Source organism: Trachypithecus francoisi, unplaced genomic scaffold, assembly GCF_009764315.1.
Source record: "Trachypithecus francoisi isolate TF-2019V2 unplaced genomic scaffold, Tfra_2.0 Lachesis_group0, whole genome shotgun sequence".
Taxonomy (NCBI): domain Eukaryota; kingdom Metazoa; phylum Chordata; class Mammalia; order Primates; family Cercopithecidae; genus Trachypithecus; species Trachypithecus francoisi.
The window spans coordinates 144,024,379-144,047,880 of NW_022681453.1; the positions used below are offsets into that span (position 1 = coordinate 144,024,379).

Sequence of the window (23,502 nt, forward strand, 5' to 3'; positions counted from 1 at the left end):
GGTCTACAATAAAGTATTGTTTGTCGTGACTCTTATCCCCCAGCAAATAGAATACATTCATCTTGAGGATATTTTAGAACCATTCTGGGAAGCAGAGAATGCATAGAAAAAAATCAAGTAAAATCTTGCTGATAACTAACATCTACCTCTTTTCCTCCTTCCCTTTATCCTTTTCCTCCTCCTTGTGCCCCTCCTCCTCCCACTTATATTACCAAAGACAGAATATAACTCCGTATTCATTTTGAGTATGCCTATAATAAAAAAAGTCACACTTCTTCAAAGGAAGAAAGTTCAAAGTAGAGAATATACAAGAAACCCTTGAGAACTACCAAAAAGGCTTCTAGAGATGTGTCCACTACCACCATCCTTGATCACATCTAATTTGGCCTACTATTTGACATAATTCTACGAGTTATTAACAGACATTTTAACTGAAATCAGCTTCCTAACTCTAAAGATTTTTCCAACTGTCAAATTCTAATTTTACTTTCTATTCAGTCTGTACTATAACACTTAAGATGTATTCTTGCAAAATTGTTTTAAACCAATTCTAACAAGCCTTTAGCTCTCACTTCAAGCTTACAAGAATTTTCTGGAATAAAAAAAAAAATAACATACCACAAGATAGGTGTCTTGCTTAAGGGTAATGCCCCAATTTCTACAAAATTCAACACAATAAACAGAGGCAATACAAGAAGATAGAATGAGAAAATGACATGAAATTGTTAATACATCAAAAGAGATGAGAAACAGTAAAGACAAATGCAACATATAGTTCCATTAAACCAAAAATAAAAATACATTTTGGGAATAATGGAGACAACAGAAATATGGCCCAGATATTAGATATCCTTTAAAAAAATCTTTAGATATGATGATAATGTTACAGCTGGTATGGGTTTGGCTGCATCCCCAACCAAATCACATCTTGAATTCCCAGGTGTTGTGGGAGAAATCTGGTGGGAGGCAACTGAATCATGGGGGACAGGTCTTTCCCGTGCGATTCTCGTGAGTGAATAAGTCTCACGAGAACTGATAGGTTTATAAAAAAGAGTTCCCCTGAACAAGCTCTTCTCTTCTCTGCCACCATGTGAGACGTGCCTTTCACCCTCCACCATGATTGTGAGGCCTCCCCAGTCACATGGAACTATAAGTCCATTAAACCTCTTTCTTTTGTAAATTGCCCAGTTTAAGCAACATGAAAATGGACTAATACAGTAAATGGGTATCAGTAGAGCGGGGCACTGCTGAAAAGATACCTGAAAATGTGGAAGCAACTTTGGAACTGGGTAACAGGCAGAGTCTGGAACAGTTTGGAGGGCTCAGAAGAAGACAGGAAAATGTGGGAAAATGTGGAGCTTCCTAAAGACTTGTTGAATGGTTTTGACCAAAATACTGATAGTCATATGGACAATGAAGTTCAGGCTGAAGTGGTCTCAGAAGGAGATGAGGAACTTATTGGGAACTGGTGAAAAGGTGATTCTTGACATGCTTTAGCAAAGAGACTGGTGGTACTTTGTTCCTGCCCTAGAGATCTGTGGAACTTTTAACTTGAGAGAGATGATTTAGGGTATCTGGCGGAAGAAATTTCTAAGCAGTAAACTGTTCAAGAGGTGACCTGAGTGCTCTTAAAAGCATTCAGTTGTATTCATTCACAAAGATACGGTTTGGAATTGGAACTTAAGTTTAGAAGGGAAGCAGAGCATAAAAGTTCAGAAAATTTGCAGCCTGACGATGCAATAGAAAAGAAAACTCCATTTTCTGAGGAGAAATTCAAGCCAGCTGTAGAAATTTGCTGAAGTAACAAGGAGCCAAATGTTAATTGCCAAGAAAATAGGGAAAATGTCTCCAGGGCATGTCAGAGGTCTTCACGGCAGCCCCTCCCATCACAGGCCCAGAGGCCTAGGAGGAAAAAGTAGTTTGCTGGGCTGGGCCCAGGGCCTTGCTGCTTTGTGAAGTCTTGGGACTTGGTGCCCTGCATCCCAGCTGTGGCTAAACAGGACTCAGGTACAGTTCAGGCCCTGGCTTCAGAGGATGCATGCCCCAAGCACTGACAGCTTCCATGTGGTATTGAGCCTGCGGGTGCACAGAACTCAAGAATTGAGGCTTGGGAACCTCTGCCTAGGTTTCAGAATCTGTATTGAAATGCCTGGATCCCCAGGCAAAAGTTTGCTGCAGGCGCAGAGCCCTCATGGAGAACTTCTGCTAGGGAAGTATGGAAGGGAAATACAGGGTTGGAACCCCCACACACAGTCCCTACTGAGGCACCACCTGGTGGAGTTCTGAGAAGAGGACCACCATCCTCCAGATGCCAGAATAGTAGATCCACCGACAGCTTGCACTATGCACCTGGAAAAGCCGTAGACACTCAACTCCAGACCATGAAAGCAGCCAGGAGGAAGGCTATACCCCACAAAGCCACAGGGGAGAAGCTGCCCAAGACCATAGAAGCCTACCTCTTGCATCAGCGTGACCTGGATGTGAGACAAGGAGTCAAAGGAGATCATTTTGGAGCTTTAAGATTTGACTGCCCTGCTGGATTTTGGACTTGCATGGGGCCTGTAGCCCTATTGATTTGGCCAATTTCTCCCACTTGGAACAACTGTATTTATGCAATGCCTGTACCCCTATTGTATCTAGGAAGTGACTGATTGGTTTTTGATTTTACAGGCATATAGGCAGAAGGAACTTGCCTTGTCTCAGATAAGACAATGGAATGTGGACTTTTGAGTTAATGCTGAAATGAATTAAGACTTTGGGGGACTTGGCCGGGTGCGGTGGCTCAAGCCTGTAATCCCAGCACTTTGGGAGGCCGAGACGGGCGGATCACGAGGTCAGGAGATCGAGACCATCCTGGCTAATACGGTGAAACCCCGTCTCTACTAAAAAAAAAAAAAAAACTAGCCGGGCGAGGTGGCGGGCATCTGTAGTCCCAGCTACTCGGGAGGCTGAGGCAGGAGAATGGCGTAAACCCGGGAGGCGGAGCTTGCAGTGAGCTGAGATCTGGCCACTGTACTCCAGCCTGGGCGACAGAGCGAGACTCCGTCTCAACAAAAAAAAAAAAAAAAGAAAGACTTTGGGGGACTTTTGGAAGGCATGATTGGTTTTGAAATATGAGGGCATGAGATTTGGGAGGGGCCAGGGCAGAATGATATTGTTTGGCTGTGTCCTCACCCAAATCTCATCTTGAATTCCCACATGTTGTGGGAAGGATCTGGTAGGAGGTAATTCAATCATGGAGGCAGGTCTTTCCCATGTTATTCTCGTGATAATGAATAAGTCTCATGAGATCTGATGGATTTATAAAGGGGAGTTGCCCTGCACAGGCTCTCTTCTCTTGTCTGCCGCCATGTGAGACGTGCCTTTCACTCTCTGCCATGATTGTAAGGCTTCCCCAGTCACGTGGAACTGTAAGTCCATTAAACCTCTTTCTTTTGAAAATTGCCCAGTCTCAGGTGTCTTTATCAGCAGTGTGAAAAAGGACTAATACAACGGCTGTATGAAAAAGTCCTTATTTTGGGAGCTATCTATTATAGTAAAGTACTTAGGAAAGAAATGTCATGATATCTGTCATTTAAAGCACTTCACAAAAAAACACACTGTAAATCTAGGTGAAGATTACATTGAGATTCATTACACTATTTCTCTGCTTTTCTATATGTTTGAGAATTTATATAACAAAAATTTATTAAATGCATGAAAAATTATTTTAACTCTTCAATAATCTTTTCAGAAGACCTTCAGCCTCATTTCTTAACGCGACATATAGACACAAAATTTACCATTTTAAACATTTTGAAGTGTACAGTTCAGTAATATTAACTATATTCACACTGTTGTGCAAATATTACCACAATCCATCCCTAAAATTTTCTCATCTTCCCAAACATTAAACATTAATTACGCACGCCCCATCCCCTGGCCATTGGCAAGCACAATTTTACTTTCTGTTTCTATGAATTTAACTATTCTAAGTACCTAATATAAGTGGAATCATACAATATTTGTCCTTTTTGACTAGTTTATTTTACTTAGCATGATATCTTGAAGTTTCATCCATGTTGTACTACATGTGAAAATTTCCTTCCTTAGCAGGCTAATATTTCATTATATGTACATACCCCATGTTACTGATCCATTAATCTCTCAATCGACACTTGGGTTGCTTAGACCTTTTAGCTATTGCGAAAAAAATAACTGAGTTTCCACTTTAAATTATATGTGGTATATACCCAGAAGTATTGCTGGATCATATGGTAATTCTACGTTTGATTTTTTTTTTTTAAAGAACTGTCATACCATTTTCCAAAGTGGCTGCACCATTTTACTTTCCCACAAATAATACACAAACACTTACTATTTCTTCACATCTTTGCCAACATTTTTTATGTTTTCCTTCAAGACCAGAATGAGATACCACTTTACATCTATTTTATGATAGACATATATATACAATATATATACACATACAGCCATACTAAAATACATGTAAAGTGGTATCTCATTGTGGTCTTGACTTGCATTTCCCCAGTGATTAGTGATGCTGAGCATCTTTTCATGTACTTTTTGGCCATCTGTATGTCTTCTTTGGAAAAATGTCTATTCAGCTCCTATGTTCATTTTTTAACTGAGTTGCTTGGTTTTTTGTCACTGAGTTAACAATCCCATCAAAAAGTGGGCTAAGGACATGAATAGGCAATTCTCAAAAGAAGATACACAAATAGCCAATAAACAAATCAAAAAATGCTCAACATCACTAGTGATCAGAGAAATGCAAATCAAAACCACTGTGCAATACCACCTTACTCCTGCAAGAATGGCCACAAGCAAAAAAATCAAAAAATAATGGAGGTTGGCATGGATATGGTGAAAGAGAACACTTCTGCACTGCTGGTAGGAATGTAAACTAGTACAATCACTATGGAAAACAATGTGGAGATTCCTTGAAGAATTAAAAGTAGAGCTACCATTTGATCCAGCAATCCCACTACTGGGGATCCAGCAACCCCAACCCAGGAGAAAAGTCACATAAAAAAAGATATTTGCGGGCGGGCGCGGTGGCTCGCAAGCCTGTAATCCCAGCACTTAGGGAGGCAGATCACGAGGTCAGGAGATTGAGACCATCCTGGCTGACCCGGTGAAACCCCGTCTCTACTACAAAAATACAAAGAAAACTAGCCGGGCGAGGTGGCGGGCGCCTGTAGTCCCAGCTACTCGGGAGGCTGAGGCAGGAGAATGGCGTAAACCCGGGAGGCGGAGCTTGCAGTGAGCTGAGATCCGGTCACTGCACTCCAGCCTGGGCGACAGAGCGAGACTCTGTCTCAAAAAAAAAAAAAAAAGATATATACACGTTTATTACAACACAATTCGTAATTGCAAAAATACGGAACCAGCCCAAATGCCCATCAATCAACTACTGGATAAAGAAATTGTGGTACATATGGAATACTACTAACCCATTAAAATGAATGATTTAATGGCATTTGCAGCAACCTGGATAGAATTGGAAACTATTATTCCAAGTGAAGTAACTCAGGAATGGAAAACCAAACATCGTTGGGAGCTAAGCTATGAGAATGCAGCAGCGTAAGAATGATACAATGGACTTTGGGGACTCGAGGGAAGGGTAGGAGAGGGGTGAGGGTATATACCGCTCAGGTGATGGGTACACCAAAATCTCTCACAAATCACCACTAAAGAACTTACTAATGTAAACAAATACCACCTGTTCCCCCAAAACCTGTGGAAATAAAAAACTTTTAAAAAAAGAATTCTCTATATATTCTGGACAGCAATTCCTTATAAAATATACGATGGAAAAGTATTTTCTCTCATTTTTTTCACCCTGTTGGTACTGTCCTTCAATGCACAAAAACGTTTTAATTTTCATGAAGTCAAACATTTATTTTTTTCTTTTGTTGCCCATGCTTTTGGTGTCGTGTCCAAGAAATTACTGACAATTCCAATGTTGTGAAGCTTTCTCTATGTTTTCCTCTAAGAGTTTTACATAGTAGCTCTTATGTTTAGGTCTCTGATCCATTTTGAGTTAATTGCTGCATATGGTATAAAGTAAAGGTCAAACTCATTCTTTTGCATATAGACACTGAATTTTTCCAACACCATTTGTAGAAAAGACTATGTACAATGCCTTTGTCCATCAAATGGTCTTGACACCTGTCTTAGTCCATCTGTGTTGCTATAAAGGAATATCTGAAGCTGGGTAATTCATAAAGAAAAGAGGTTTATTTGGCTCACGGTTCTGCAAGCTATACAAGAAGCATGGTGCCAACATCGACAGCTGGTGAGGACCTCAAGCTGCTTCCATTCATGGCAGAAGACAAAATGGAGCCCATCACACAGCAAGAGCAGGAAGTGAGAGAGAGGGAAGAAAGTGCCAAGCTCTTTTCAATCACCAGTTCTTAAAGGAACTAAGAGTGAAATTTCAGTCATTCCCATGAGAATGGCATCAAGCCATTCATGAGGAATCTACCTCCATAATCCAAATAGCTCCCATCAGACCCATCTCCAATATTGGGGATCAAATATCAATATGAGACTTGGTGGGGCCAGGCAAACCATTTCCAAACCACAGGAGGACTTCTGTCAAAAGTTATTTGAGCATGTATGTGAGGCTTTATTCCTGAGCTCTTTATTCTATTCCATTGGTCTATATGTCTATCTTTACACCAGTACCACACTATTTTAATAACTGTAATTTTGTAGCTAAGTTTTGAAATCAGGAAGTATGCGACCTACAATTTTGTTTTGGCTATTTGGAGTCCCTTGAGATTCCATATATGGTTTAGGATAGATTTTCCTATTTTTGCAAAAAGGTTATTGGGATTTTAATAATAATTACATTGAATCCATAGATTGGGTAGTACTGACATCTTAACAGTATTAAGTCTATCAATCCATAAACATGGAATGTCTATTCATTTATTTATGTCTTCTTTATTTCAGCAAAGTCTTATAATTTTCAGTGTACAATTCTTCCACCTCCTTGATTTATTACTACTTTATTTTTGTTGATACTGTAAATGGAATTGTTTTCTTAATTTCCTTTTTGGATAGTTCACTGTTACTTTATAGGAATGCAACTGATTTTTGTGTGTGATTTTGTATCCTGCAACTTTGCTGAATTCATTTATTATTAATAGTTCTATCGGATATTTTTTCTTCTGTGGAATCTTGGATTGTCCACATGTAAGATCATATCATCTGTTTACAAAGGTAATTTTACTTATTCCTTTCTAATTTGGATGCCTTTCATTTCTCTTTCTTGCCTAATTGCTCTGGCTAGGACTTCTGGTACCATGATAAACAGAAATGGCAAAGGCAGGAATCCTTGTCTTGTTCCTGATCTTAGAGGAAAAGCTTTCAGTCTTTTACGATCAATTATATTAGTTGTCAGTTTTTTACATATGGCCTTTATTCTGTTGAGGCAGTCTCCTTTTATTTTCAGTTTGTTAGGCATTTTATCATGAAAGAGTGTTAAATTATGTGAAATGCTTTTTCTTCATCTATTGAAATGATTATGTGTTTTTATTCTCTTAATGTGGTACATTACATTGATTATAAGACTTTTCAAACGTAGACCTATCCTTGCATTCCAGGAATAAGTCCAACTTGATCATGTGTATAATGCTTTTAATGTGCTGCTGAATTCAGTTTGTTAGCATTTTGTTGAGGATTTTTGCATCAGCAGTCACAAGAGATTACGGTCTGCCTGGCCAAAATGGTGAAACTCTGCCTCTACTAAAAATACACAAATTAGCCAGGCATGGTGACAGGCACCTGTAACTCCAGCTACTCAGGAGGCTGAGGCAGGAGAATCACTTAAACCTGGGAGGCGGAGGTTGCAGTGAGCCAAGATCATGCCATTGCACTTCAGCCTGGGCAACAGAGCGAGGCTCCGTCTCAAAAAAAAAAAAAAAAAGAGAGAGAGATAAGGTCTGTATTTTCTTTTCTTTTTTTTTCTTTTTCTTTTTTTTTTAGTATCCTTGTCTGACTTTGGTACCAGGGTAATTTTGGCCCCTTAGAATGAGTTAGGAGGTGTTCCCTCTTTATCAGTTTTTTGGGAAGAGTTTGAGAAAAATTGATGTTGACTCTTCCTTACATATTTGGTAGAATTCACCAATGAAGCCATCGGATTCCAGGCTTTTCTTTCTTGGAATGTTTTTGATTATTGCTTCAATCTCCCATAGGTCTGTGTAAGCTTTCTATTTTTTCCTGATTCAGTCTTGGGAGGTTGTGTCTTTCCAGGTATTCATCCAATTCATTTAGGTTATCCAATTTCTTGGCATACAATTGTTCATAGTACACTTAAAATCCTTTTTATTTCTGTAAAATTGGTAGTTATGTCCCCTCTTCCATTTCTGATTTTAGTTGAGTCTCCTCTCTTGTTTTATTTAACCAATATAATGAAAGATTTGTTAATTTCATAGATTTTTTTTTAAATCAACTCTTGGTTTTGCTGCGTTTTCTCTTGGCCTCATTTTTGAGAAACTGAGCAAACTGGCTGGCACACAGGATTATCTGTATGGTTTTAGAGGATAAATGACAGTTACCTGTCTAATGCTGGTCACTGAAAAATTTAAAAATTTCCCAAGCATCACAGTAAATCCTAACTTCACATTTAAATATTTGACAATGATTTTTTAAGACCAGTATTACTTTCAGGAAACTCACTTCCAAATAAATTTTAATTCTGAAGATGAGTCAACAGAGTGATACCAACTGCTTCACTGCCAAATAACACTCATGAAACAGCCAACCATCTCCATAAGAAATCCACCAAGTAAGCTCAGATTCCACTGGTTCTGAAGCTACATTCCTGACCTTCACTGGCATCTCAAGAACTGGACCAAAATATTCCACTACTAAAAGAATTGTTATCTTTTCCTAATTTGTGAAAAGAATAGACAAAGAGTAATTTCCATTTATTTTTTTCAAGAAATGTACCTTATACTACAATAAGCATCAAAAGAATATATACTGTACCAAGCACTAACAGAAAAAATAAGTGAACAATTAATTAACTATTTTAGTGGAAAATTTATAATAGCCAGTCACACATCATTTAATAGGTTATTTTTCCTACAAATGTGATTATGGTCACATATGTATATAACATATATATGGCACCATAAAATATCCTCCAAAATAGTGTTCTCAGCTCACACACCACCTAAATATATCAATAACTTCCTAGTGTCCCTTAAAAAGCACCAAGATTTCCAGGAATTCTGGCAACCAGAACTTCTAACACATACTGTATTAGTCCATTTTCATACTGCTATGAAGAAATACCTGCCCCTGGCCCCTCCCAAATCTCATGTCCTCATATTTCAAAACGAATCATGTCTTCCCAACAGCCCTCAAAGTCTTAATTCATTTCAGCATTAACTCAACAGTCCAAAGTCTTATCTGAAACAAGGTAAGTCCGTTCCATCTATGAGCCTGTAAAATCAAAAGCAAGTTAGTTACTTCCTACATACAATGAGGGGACAGCCATTGGTTAAATACACCCATTCCAAATGGGAGAAACTGGCAGAAACAAGGGGGCTACATGGTCCATGCAAGTCTGAAATTTGACAGCAGGGCAATCAAATCTTAAAGCTCCAAAATAATCTCCTTTGACTCCATGTCTCACATCCAGATCATGCTGATGCAAGAGGTGGGCTCCCGCAGACTTGGGCAGATCTGCCCCTGTGGCTTTGTAGGGTACAGCCCCCTTCCTGGCTGCTTTTATGGGTTGGCATTGAGTGTCTACAGCTTTTCCAGGCACGTGGTGCAAGCCGTTCGTGGATCTACCATTCTGAGGTCTGGAGAACAGTGGCCCACTTCTCATAGCTCCTCTAGGCAGTCCCCAGTAGGGACTCTGTGTGGGGGGCTCCAACCCTGTATTTCCCTTCCACACTGCCCTAGCAAAGGTTCTCCATGAGGGATTCACCCCTGTAGCAAACTTCTGTCTGGACATCTAGGCGTTTCCATATATTCTCTGAATTCTAGGTAGAGATTCCCAAACCTCAGTTCTTGACTTCTGTGCACCTTGCAGGCTCAACACCATGTGGAAGCTGTCAATGCTTGGGGCTTGTGCCCTCTGAAGCCATGGCCCAAACTGTACCTTGGTCCCTTTTAGCCACAGCTAGGACCCAGGACACCAAGTCCCAAGACTTCACAAAGCAGCAAGGCCCTGGGCCCAGCCCAGCAAACCCTTTTTTCCTCCTAGGCCTCTGGGCCTATGATAGAAGGGGCTGCCATGAAGACTTCTGACAAGCCCTGGAGACATTTTCCCTATTTTCTTGGCAATTAACATTTGGCTCCTTGTTACTTCAGCAAATTTCCATAGCTGGCTTGAATTTCTCCTCAGAAAATGGGTTTTTCTTTTCTACTGCATCATCAGGGTGCAAATTTTCCAAACTTTTATGCTCTGCTTCCCTTTTAAACTTAAGTTTCAGTTTCAAACAGTATCTTTATGAATGAATACAACTGAATGCTTTTTTTTTGAGATGGAGTCTCACTCTGTCACCCAGGCTGGAGTGCAGTGGTGCGATCTCAGCTCACTGCAAGCTCCGCCTCCCGAGTTCACGCCATTCTCCTGCCTCAGCCTCCTGAGTAGCTGGGACTACAGGAGCCCACCGCCGCATCCGGCTAATTTTTTGTATTTTCAGTAGAGACAGGGTTTCACCATGGTCTGGATCTCCTGACCTCATGATCTGCCCGCCTCGGCCTCCCAAAGTGCTGGGATTACAGGCGTGAGCCACTGCGCCCTGTCAGCTGAATGCTTTTAAGAGCACTCAGGTCACCTCTTGAACAGTTTACTGCTTAGAAATTTCTTCCGCCAGATACCCTAAATCATCTCTCTCAAGTTAAAAGTTCCACAAATCTCTAGGGCAGGGACAAAGTGCCACCAGTCTCTTTTCTAAAGCATGTCAAGAATCACCTTTTCACCAGTTCCCAATAAGTTCCTCATCTCCTTCTGAGACCACTTCAGCCTGAACTTCATTGTCCATATGACTATCAGTATTTTGGTCAAAACCATTCAACAAGTCTTTAGGAAGCTCCACATTTTCCCACATTTTCCTGTCTTCTTCTGAGCCCTCCAAACTGTTCCAACCTCTGCCTGTTATCCAGTTCCAAAGTCACTTCCCTTTTAAACATAAGTTTTCAGGCATCTTAATAGCAGTACCCACTCCACTGGTAACAATTTACTATGTTAGTCCATTTTCATACTGCTATGATGAAAACTCGAGACTGGGTAATTTATAATGAAAAAGAGGTTTAATGGACTGACAGCTCTACATGGCTGGAGAGGCCTCATAAACATGGCAGAAGGTGAAGGAGGAGCAAAGGCATGTCTTATACGGTGGCAGGCAAGAGAGCATGTGCAGGAGAACTTCCCTTTTATAAAACTATCAATTCACATGAGACTTATTCACTACCACAAGAACAGCACAGAAAAAACCACCCCCATGATTCAATTACCTCCCACCGGGTCCCTCCCACAACACATGGGGGTTATGGGAGCTACAATTCAAAATGTGATTTGGGTGGGAACATGGCCAAACCATATCACATGCTATATGTAAATCCCCATAGTTTTTTAAAGCTTTTAAAGACACCGGATCAGAAGTTGTCATAAGCAAAAGTGTTACATCAGAAAACAAAACAAAAACAACAATAACAGGGCTTCTCTTTTTAAGCAAAAATAAGACGCACAATATTTTCTGCAAGAAAGCAGAAGTTTGCCCCGTAAATTCCTCTAACATAAAGCCTTCCAAAGTAAAAGCAAGCATAATCTAAGATTTTTAACTACCACAATCAACCAAAGCAAAATTTTTTCATCTAATGCAATAAATGTTTTACAATTTGATTTTTCAACAAATGAAACAAAATGATCCATTTTTTACTTTTAACAGATTAAGAAACAGGTTTTTCCGGGCAGGTGCGGTGGCTCACACTTGTAATCCCAACATTTTGGGAGGCCGAGGCAGGAGAATCACCCAAGGTCAGGAGTTCAAGACCAGCCTGGCGAACATGGCAAAACCCTGTCTCAACTAAAAATACAAAAATTAGCCTAGCCTAGTGGCTCATTCCTGTAATCCCAGCTACTTGGGACGCTGAGGCAGCAGAATTGCTTGAACCTGGGAGGCAGAGGTTGCAGTGAGCCAAGATCACCACTGCACACCAGCCTGGGTGACAGAGCAAGACTCCATCTCAAAAAGAAAAAAAAAAAGAATTAGGTTTTTCCAAAATACAAAATTCTTTCCAATCTCAGGGCCTTCACACCAATTGTTCTCAACCCCAAAGTTAGTTTCTCACTCAGTGTATATGAGATGTGATCTGGTAATCTATACTAGTTACAGTATTTACATATACTCCAGGTGATTCTTATAAATGGAAAATACATTTTTAGTTCAGTATATCACAAATCTCAGTGCCTGTGACAAAAATAAATGTTCCCAGGCCCCTCTCCTTGAGATGCAGACAGAAAACCTATAATTTGACTTTAAAAAAAGTTCCCTATTGAATCCTTATAATTAAGTCAAATTTGGAAAGCACTGTTTTGAACCAAAGATTGGCAAGTGGCATACCAAGTCATTATTCATAAACTTCTTCCAAGTCAATAGGCAGTGCGCAGAAGGTCAAACTAAAGAAAGGAGAAGCAGAGAGAGAGAGAGAGAGAGAGGAGTGCTAACAAAAACAGACTTCATAATTCTTTCAAATACCATTGTTGTCACGAGTACCATAGGTTGCCAACCCTAGCAATAAGCCACAAAGCAAACAAGAAAAAGACAATTGACAATGAAATTGCTTTCATGGATAGCAGAATATTCAACACTATTTAGGGTAAGATGGTAGAAAATTCTGGTTTTCTTGATTACCAAAATATCAAATACCATGCAAAGTATACTTGAAGGCATTAATGTCATCTATCTCCTGAACCAGAATGTTTTATTTTCATGATTCCTCACATAAATGTCACCATCACTGTAGCCAACATTGATAGAAAACTTAATTTTGTGCTAGGAACTGTGTTAAGCATCTAATCATCAAAACAACACTGTAAAATAAAACAAAAACAACACAGGGAACTTGCACTGTCGTTCCATTTTCCCTATTTTAGGGGATTCAATTTCTATGTTTAAAAGTGCTAGAGTCTAACTGACTGACTAAATGAACCAGTTCCCTCATCCCAATCCCCCCTTTAATTTTTGCAATTTCTGAACAAAAAGCTGAGAAGTCCAATGACTCATACTTAGCTCAGGTGTTAAGCATGAAACTTAACATGGCTTACCATGTTAATGGTGGAGCACCAGATCAAGTTATACCACTCCCATGGATTATAACAACTGTTTCTTAAAAAAACAAATAGAGAGATGGGGGTCTTGCCTTGCTGCCCAGGCTGGTCTTGAACTCTTGGCCTCAAGCGATCCTCCTACCTTGGCCTCCCAAAATGCCAGGATAACAGGCATGAGCCACTACACTCAGCCTATAACAACTGTTTATTTAAAACATCACCCAAAGACCAAGCCCTGTTCTTGGTCTTTTCTGGACACCACACTCTCCCTTGGCAAGTGTCTGCAGCCTGCGTATGCACCTACCACGCCTCACTCTTCTTATAATCATCTTTCCTTTATTATAATACTCACGACTTTCTATCACACTATAATACTTGTTATATTTATTGTTTAGTGTTCAGCTTTGCCACAAAAATATATGCTCCTCAAAGACAGGAATCTTTATTTTATGGATGTATCACAAGTACCTAAAGAGTGCCTAGCATGTATTAGGTGTTTAATATTAATATTTGTAGACTGAATGCCTACATAGCCTCTCTTGATATCTTCTGCAGAGCCTCTGAATGTGACTACCTGTTAACTATGCTCAGAAAAAAAATTTAAGACCTTAACATTAAAAATGTTAAAAGTTTATATATACTTTATATATACAATCATCCTCGGTATCTGTAGGAGATTGGTGCCAGGACTGCCCGCTCATACTAAAATCTATGGATGGTAACGTTCCTTACCACAGATGGTATAGTATTTGCATATAACCTATGCAAATCCTTTGATATACTTTAAATCATCTCTAGATCAGCTGTAATACTGAATACAGTGTAAATGCTATGTAAATAGTTGTTATACCACAATGTTTAACATGTTCAGTAGAGATGCGACCATCCATTTTTGCCTGAATATTTTGAATACTGGTTGAATCCACAGATACAGAGCCATGGATACAGAGGGTCAATTGTAAGTTAATATTTAAAAACATGTAAATATGGCTAGGCATGGTGGCTAACGCCTATAATCCCAGCACTTTGGGAGGCTGAGGTGAATGGATTGCTTGAGTCCAGGAGTTCAAGACCAGCCTGGCCAAGATGGCAAAACTCTGTCTCTACAAAAAATACAAAAATTAGCTAGGCATAGTGGCATGCACAGGTAGTCCCAGTTACTCAGGAGGCTGAGGCGTGAGGATCGTTTGAGCCCAGGAGGCAGAAGTTGCAGTGAGACAAGATCGTACCTCTGCACTCCAGCCTGGGCGACAGAGCAAGACCCTGTCTTAAAACAAAACATAAATACTATGAAATAATAAATTAATTTGCTGAATCATGTAAACTCTGGATGGTGGGACTCTGTGGTTTTTATTCTTCTTTATATTTATCTGCATGTTTCAGAATAAAAAACTAAAACTCCCTAGACTACTTTATTTTACATAATATATACAGGAGACTAGAAGAAAATACATGAAAATATTAAGAGAAATCTGTTCTACTTGCTCAAGTTTTCTAAGTGTGCATTACTTTTATACAGCAAAACATTTCTTAAATAAGCAAGGAACAAGTCTTTTAATTCACAAGTTTACTTATAATTTGGAGGAGATGAAATGATTTGAAGTAAAATGTATAATCAAAAAAGAGAAAAGGCAGATCTTCAGCAGAGTTAACAAATCTGAGCTGTCATTTTCTGTCTGTAAGCCTTTAATTATACTCAAAGACTCTATCCTACACTACAGTCCTTAAAGTTATTATTGCCATAAAGGTCAAATGTAGCAGCCACTTGGGCTCTGAGGCATCTGCATTCATTAGCAACACATCATAATCAACCACAGGTGATAGCTTAATTAATTGTGATGCCATGGATTATTAGCATTCCATTACCCTATGACAAGGAGCTTAGCACTGTGCTCAGGCCCAAAGGCATAACCAACCAAATGCCAAAATCTCAGAATTTCAGATCTATCTGCTGGAGCCACTCCAGACACCAATTCTGTACCAGCAGAGGTTCAAACAGGAGACACTATTCAGTAAGTTAAACAAAAGGTATTCAATATAAATGATTATTAAGCTATGATAGGATAGTAAATATAAAGATACAAAGAGAGGTAGGGAGGGGCAGGAGAGAAGGATTCCAAAAGGGCATGAGGAAACTTCTAGGAGTGATGAATATGTTCATTAACTTCATTATAGAGGTGGTTACATGATTATATACATATATCAGAACTTATCAAAGTATACACTTTATATAGTTTATTGTATGTGAATTATAATTCAGTAAAGCTGTTTTTAATTTTTTAGAGAAAAGGAATTATTAAACCATAAGAGAGTAACACTGAAGGAGACATTACAAAGGGACAAACTTGGAAGACAGTCTGAGGCTGAAATTCAGTTTTCATTGCAGCAGGTGTGGTTGCAGCGCTCTAGGTAACAGAGAATCTCACTGGGTTGACCAGACCAGAGCTGGTCCAAGGTTGCCAGGCAAACAATAAACAACCCACTGGGGTGCTGATGGGTAGGTATGCAGAGGCAGTCAGGGCACAGCTGCCAACACCAGGCCTGGAATGTACAACATCTATGTCAAGAGGGTTGCTGGAGGCGGGGCACAGTGGATCATACCTGCAATCCCACCACTCTGGGAGGCTGAGATGGGCAGATCACCTGAGGTCAGGAGTTTGAGACCAGCCTGGACAACATGGTGAAACTCTGTCTCTACTAAAAATACAAAAATTAGCCAGGCGTGGTGGTGCCTGTTTCCCAGCTACTTAGAAGGCTGAATCACTTGAGCCTGGGAGGCAGAGGTTGCAGTGAGCAGAGAACGTGCCACTGCACTTAGCTTAGGCAATAGAGTGAGACTCAGTCTTTAAAAAAAAAAAAAAAAAGAGGGTTGCTGAAGACTGGGCAACACAGTGAGACTCTGTCTCTACAAAAAAATACAAAAATTAGCCAGGTGTGGTGGCATGCACCTATAGTCCCAGTTACTGGGAAGGCTAAGGCAGGAGGATTGCTTGAGACCAGGATTTGAGGCTTCAGTGAGCTATGATCGCCAGTGCACTCCAGCCTGAGCAACAGGGAAAGACTTTGTCTCTTTAAAAAAAAAAAAAAAAAAAAAAATCAGGAAAAATAACTAACAGGTACTAGACTTAATATGTGGGTGATGAAATAAATCATCTAGTCAGCAAACTCCCATGACACAAGTTTACCTACATAACAAACCTGCACATGTACACCTGAACTTAAAATAAAAGTTAAATTAAAAAAAAAAAGAGGATGACCTCTGACCTAGTTTTCTTCTGCAGCTTTTTGATATAGACATACTTACAAATTGACATTAACTAGACATACTCATATAATCCTGTATGTGTCTGTTTATCAATCTACCTAACTATATTTGCGTGTATATCTTTAAAAAAAAAAAAAAAAAAAAAGCCCCAAAGGAAAACTAGGACAGAGGTCATTTCCTTTCACAAAATATACATTTTTTTTCTAGTCTAGGATATTATCCATCTATGTTTTTAAATGAAAATGTTTTACATTATACAACAATTTTATTGTTATACTTACCAGCTTCTAGAGGCTGATGACATCCTTGGCTTGTAGCCTCTTCTTCCATCTTCAAAGCCAGCAATGGTAGATTAATTCCTTCTTACAGCACATTATCACAAACTCCTCTTATGCCTCCCTCTTCCATTTTTAAGGACAATTGTGATTACACTGGGCCCACACAGATAATCTTCCCAACCGGAGGTCCTTAATCACTTCTGCAAAGTTCCTTTTCTCATACTAGGTAACATATTCGCAGATTCCAAGTATTATGATATGGATATCTTTGGGCAGTCATTATTCTGCCTATCATGGTAATTATCATGTTTCTTGGCAAAATTTTAATTTATTCATTTATTTATTTATATCACTATGGAATCACATATTACTGTTTTATTCAATGGGTTATAATCTGTTATTGTATTATTATTTTGATGTCCAATTGTTTGGCCAGTGCAGGGTTATTCAAGCTAGTTTCTGTGTCTTTTTAATATGTTCCCAACACTCTTGAGCACCTCCTTGTTTTCTGGCACAAGATTTTCTAGTCCTGTCTTGCACTTTTCCTGCCCCAGCCCTGAAATCAGCCATTTCTTTAAAAAGAATATTGTTGTTTACAGGAAAATACAGCATCAGAGAAACAACTTTCTCTCTAATAACAAAAAACATAAAGGTCTTTGCACTGTTTTTACAACTTTAACTCTGTAGTTACTTCAAAATTTTTTTTTTTTTTTGAGACGGAGTCTCGCTCTGTCGCCCAGGCTGGAGTGCAGTGGCCGGATCTCAGCTCACTGCAAGCTCCGCCTCCCGGGTTCCCGCCATTCTCCTGCCTCAGCCTCCGGAGTAGCTGGGACTACAGGCGCCCGCCACCACGCCCGGCTAGTTTTTTGTATTTTTTTAGTAGAGACGGGGTTTCACCGTATTAGCCAGGATGGTCTCGATCTCCTGACCTCGTGATCCGCCCGTCTCGGCCTCCCAAAGTGCTGGGATTACAGGCTTGAGCCACCGCGCCCGGCCCAAAATTTTAACATGTTATTTTATTTTAATATAATGTCTTCCAAAGTTCAAAGTAATCACTTGTATCATATTGTATTATGATTTGTATGCTTTTTTACTTGAAATTATAGTTGTTCAAACTCTTTATAACCACTACTTTGTACTGCTTTATATGGCTGACACATAACTTTGTCTATTTTCTTGCCGTACAATATTGAATTGAATTCAACTCAGGCTATTACAAATAATTTTCCAGTGAATATAAATCTTTCCATACTTCTGATTATCTTCTTGGGATAGATTCCCTGACATGGAATCGCTACACCAAAGAAACATTTTAAGACTTCATACATATTGCCAAATTGCTTTCCAGAAAAGAACATTCCTATTAATATTTCCAAATAAATATGACTTTCATTGCATCGATTCTCCTTTTTTGGTCTTTTGTTGGTGTTAGGTGAAATTATAAATGACAAAAATAGCTAATATTTATCAAATGCTTACTATGTATCTGGCTAAGTACTTAATATACATTATTTCTTTTAATCCTCACAACTCTATAGTAGGTTCCACTGTCTCTCCATAAATATAGGAATAAAGACTCAGATCAACAGCATAAAGTGCTTAAAACAGCGCCTAACACACAGCAAGCACTTCATAAATATTTCCTCCTATTTTTAAGTGTTTTAAGTGTTCAGCTGCTTGCCCAGTAACACTTACCTCTTAAATAGTGAAGTTAGGATTCAATTAAAAGTCTGTGTCATGAAATACTGCCCTTCCCATATCATCCAAGTATTGCATAAATTTGCATTTCTTTCATTACTTATGAGGTTGAAATTGTTCACATTTCTATTCATAATGAAATGTTAAGGCTATTTGAAAACTTCAAGAAAAACATAAAAACTAACGTATATTAATGATAATTTAGATATTCAAATTAGCTTCTGTTCTAATTTTATCTTTATTATTCATGGATCTCTGTACCAGACTCTGTGATAAATATAGTTTATCCCTGAGGCTTTCTCTGTAACATCAAAATTAAGTTGCAAAATAATTATAAATTTGAAAATGATTTACATATTGACACTTCTCTCCAAACCTAAAGAAAATGAAATGATCTACCTTCTTTAATAATGATCAAATATATGTAACATGATACCAGAAATGGAATAGCCCAAGTATAGTAAGATAATCGTTCAACACTATGCTAAAAACATACTTCATAGTTTCCACATTCAGGGAAATCAGACATCTTACAGATCAAGTTCTTTAGTGTTCCACTTTCTACTTTTTTATTTATTCACGTGATTCAGCTTGTATATGGAAAAAAGAAACTAAATGACTGTCAAAGGCAATAAATGTTACACACAAAATCCGTTGTGTTTCTACACCCCAGCAATGAACTATCCAAAAATTAAATTAAGAAAAACTTCCATTTATAATAGTATCCAAAAGAATACAACACCCAGGAATAAATATAACAAAAGAGGTGAGAGACTTGTACACTGAAAACCATAAAACACAAAAACACTGCTGAAAGATATCAAACACACATCCAGGTACTGAAAGACTTAATATTGTTAAGATGGCAATACTACCCAAAGCAATCTACAGATTCAATATGTTACCTATCAAAATTTTGATGGCCTTTTATGCAGAAATGGAAAAGCTGATTCTCAAATTCATATGGAATTGCAAGGGGCCAAAACAGGCCAAACAATTTTTAAAAAGAAGAACAGAGCTGGAGAACTCATATTTCCCAAATTCAAAACCTTACCACAAAGCTACAGTAATCAAAACAACCTGGCACTGGCATAACGATAGATATATAGACCAAAGGAGAATTGAGCATCCAAAAATAAACTCATACATCTATAGCCAATTGATTTTAAAGATGCCAAAGACCATTCAATGACAAAAGAACAGTGTCTTCAACAAGTGGTGCTGGGACAACTATTCACATCCAAGACAACGAAGTTGGGATTTACACCATATACAATAATTAACACAAAATGAATCAGTGAGCTAAATATAAGAACTAAAATTATAAAACTCTTGGAAGAAAACATAGGATAAATCTTCACAGCCTGGGATTTGGAAATGGATTCTTAGATATGACACCAAAAGCATGAGTCAAATACATAAAATGGACTTCTTCAAAATTCAAAACATTTATTGATCAAAGGACATTATCAAAAAATTTTTAAAAATCCACAGAATGGAAGAAAACATGTGCACATTATATATTTGATAATGAACAGTCTAGTATCTGGAGTATATAAAAACACAACCCAATACAAAAACACAAACAACGTATTTTTTTAAAAGGGCAAAGAACTTGAATCGACATTTCTCTAAAGCAGATATACACATGGCCAAAAAGCAGATGAAAAGATGCTTAAAATCATTAGTTATCAGGGAAATGCAAATCAAAACCACCGTGAGATACCACTTTATACCCATAAGGATGGCAATTATCATTTCTTAAAAACAGAAAATAAGCGTAGGCAAGGATGTAGGGAAATTGGAACCCTCACACATTCAGTGGGAATGTAAAATGGTTTAGTTACTGTGGAAAGCAGTTTGGCAGGTACTCAAAAAGCTAAACAGGATTACCATAAGACCCAGCATTCCATTCTTAGTATATACCCGAAGAAGTGAAAACAGGTACTCAAATAAATCCTTGGGCACAAATATTCACAGCAACATATTCATAATAACTAAAAGGTGGACACAACCCAAATATCCATCGATGGATAAATGGATAAACAAACTGATACATATACATGCAAAGGAATATTCTTCTGCTACAAAAAGGAAAGAAGTACTGATACATGCTACATGTGAGTAAACCTTGAAAACATTTTGCTAAATGAAAGAAGCCAGGGATAAAAACTCAAATATTGAATAATTCAATTTATATAAAATATCCAGAATAAGTAAATCCATAAAAACAGAAAACAGATTTGGTTGCCATGAGCTAGGGGCATCAGGGAATGAGGAGTAACTGCTTGATAGGTATGAGATTTTACTTTAAAGTGATAAAAATGTTTTGAAACTAGACAGAAGTGATGGTTGCACAATACTGCAAATATACTAAATGCCACTGAACCGTTGCTTCAAAATGGTTAATTACGTGAATTTTTACCTCAATCTTTTTTCCAAAAAAAGCAATTAACATTTATAATCCGTGTTGGATAAATGTGGAAATTATAAGCAGTTCTTCCTCTTTGAAGGTCAAATGTGTAAATGACAAGCATAGTAATTATGCAAATAAAGTATTCTTCAACATTTAATGAGGTGTTTTATGTCTAAATAAAGTCGATGTTTCTCCCTCATGACTTCATTCAGAAATATTCATTTATCACCAGCTCCTTACTAGGATTATTTCCCAGTGGAAATTCATTCCCGCTATAAAGTTTTTCTGGATATTTCTATCATTAGAAACGAAGCCTGGGCAGGGAGTGGTGACTCATGCCAGTAATCCCAGCACTTTAGGAAGCTGAGGAGGGAGGATTGTTTGGGGCCAGGAGTTTGAGACCAACCAAGGCAACAGAAAAAACAAGAAAGCAGGAAAGAAAGGAAAGAAAGGAAGGAAGGAAGGAAGAAGGAAGGAAGGAAGGAAGGAAGGAAGGAAGGAAGGAAGGAAGGAAGGAAGGAGGGAAGGAGGGAGGAGGGAGGGAGGGAGGGAGGGAGGGAAGAAAGAAAAGAAAAAAAGAAAAGAAAAGAGCGAGCAAGCCTGAACTACATTCATGTTCAATCAATTCAAGGTCAACATATTTCTAACTCCTTAAAAATGATTCTAAGCCAAATTCTTGTAGCTGACCAGGAGCTCCCTTATATCAAAACACAAAACATCCCAAAATTTCAGTTTTCTTTTCAGTTCACACTAATGTGGCAATAAACATTTAAATGTTTTAATGTCTGAATATTTCATGATCATTAATATTTAATTATTATTAACTCCATAACCACAAAATTGACAATGTTCCTCAGACTTTACTTCAAAGTTAAAAACACCAATTTCCTCAGGAAGATCTACATCATTGAAACAACTAGAAATAACAAATATCTTCCTCAGGGATCACCTTCTCTTAAGAGGAATATAAAGGTAGACATAAAAATGCCTGATTATGTTATTGCCTGCATAAAATTCCTTAACAGAGTAAGCAGTTTTCAGAATACAGTTCAGAACTAAATTGTGGTTTAGCAAAGAAGTTCTTCATAAACTGGCTCCTCTTTGTATATTTAGCTTAGTTCCTTGCCATTCCTCCAGTCTTTTTTCTTTCTAACCATGTACACTTTCTCTTCTCCCAGACTCTCCTTATATGCTTCTCTATGACACCAAAATGCAACACAACTAAATGGTCCATCACTCTCATTATTCCTTAAGCTCCTTAAAGTTAGAAGCTATACATTTTCTAATTCTATATACAATACCTAACATCTAGCACAATATCAGAGGCAAGTAACTGTTGCATAAATTAAAATATGGAAGTGAGTATTATCCATTATTAAGGTCTAAAATACTATGGCTTAGTTTTCCTTTACATAATGGCAAAGGGAGAAACTATATATTAGGTAATATTTTGCTCTATTTTTTAAAATTACAATGTAGCCTTACTGGTAAATAGCATCAACAAATTTTGTAGACATCTTTTCTTAAACATTAGTTTATTAACTAAGAGTATATATTTAGTTTGATGCTTATTCAATGGAAGCTCATGCTTGGTTCTATATTATCTACATTAGTGAAGTGAAACATTAGTGCAAGAGATGTTTTACAAGAAGTGGTAAAAGCAGACTTTTAACTGGACAATTCCAACTGCTTCATTTACAGACGAGGAAATGAACTGAGAGGTTAAGATACTTATGCAAAGTCACCCAGCTAATAAGTGGGAATGTTGGGTGACACCCAGACTACCATAATGCTGATGCTTTCAGCTAAATATAACTTTATTTCTATTCCAACCTCATAGATAAGCCAGGGGATTCTCTTTTTATTTTTATATTTTATTTTATTTTATTTCATTTTATTTTATTTTATTTTTTGAGACAGAGTCACGCTCTGCCACCCAGGCTAGAGAACAGTGCCACGATCTCGGATCACTGCAACCTTCGCCTCCCAGGTTCAAGCGATTCTCCTGCCTCAGCCTCTCAAGTAACTGGGATTACATAAGCGCGCCACCAAGCCTGGCTAATTTTTGTATTTTAGTACAGATGGGGTTTTACCATGTTGCCCAGGCTGGTCTTGAACTCTGGCCTCAAGTCATCTGCCCACCTCGGCCTCCCAAAGTGCTAGGATTACAGACGTGAGCCACCACACCCGGCCAGATTCTCTTCTTCTCACCCTCAATCTAGGGGGTACATGGGTCCTTAATACCTGCCACATTTAACTGACTCCTTTAATCTTTAAGATCTATCTAGCCTCTGCCTTAACACCTTCTCCCTGTAATAAACATATGATGAGTACCTACATTTGTTGAGCATTAAATCCATCTAAGCCATTCCACTGGGAGAAAGGGGAAAAGGGAGAGACAAACGTGAATAAGAAAGACATGGTCCCTTCTTTCAAATGCTCTGCAAAATTAGTTACAATCTGGTATAGTATTCATTATTACCATCTGCTTAAATAGGTACAAATACATAGTACGAGAAAAATCTAATTACCATCTATT

The 23,502-nt window shown here is 38.3% G+C and overlaps 1 protein-coding gene across 10 annotated transcripts in view; it reads right to left on the reverse strand.

The window, feature by feature from the left end:
* RNF13 (ring finger protein 13) overlaps positions 1-23,502 on the reverse strand; it is a 198,603-nt gene that overhangs the window by 169,211 nt on the left and 5,890 nt on the right. The window lies entirely within an intron of this gene.